This window comes from Canis lupus, chromosome 11, assembly GCF_003254725.2.
Source record: "Canis lupus dingo isolate Sandy chromosome 11, ASM325472v2, whole genome shotgun sequence".
NCBI lineage: Eukaryota > Metazoa > Chordata > Mammalia > Carnivora > Canidae > Canis > Canis lupus.
Window position 1 is genome coordinate 5,408,305 of NC_064253.1, and position 285 is coordinate 5,408,589.

The following is a 285-nucleotide window of genomic DNA, read 5'->3' on the forward strand; positions in this document are numbered from 1 at the left end:
ACTCCTCATGCTTCTCAAGTGTACAACCTTGCTTGAAAATTCTTGCCAGACTGTGAAAGTACTGAAAATTCTCCATGGCTTGTCTAGTCTCTGAAAAATGCCTTCTTGTTGCTGTATCTCTAACAACCTTCATGCTGATCATGTGCCCAAATCCCCCCTCCCCAGTCTGTCCAGAGGCGTTTGGGATGCTGCCAATTCCAGGAAAGACCTAGACCCAGGTTCCCCCAAGAATAAAGACCCTTCAATATAAACATCACACTGGACCCTGGGCTCTGTTTAGTTTTG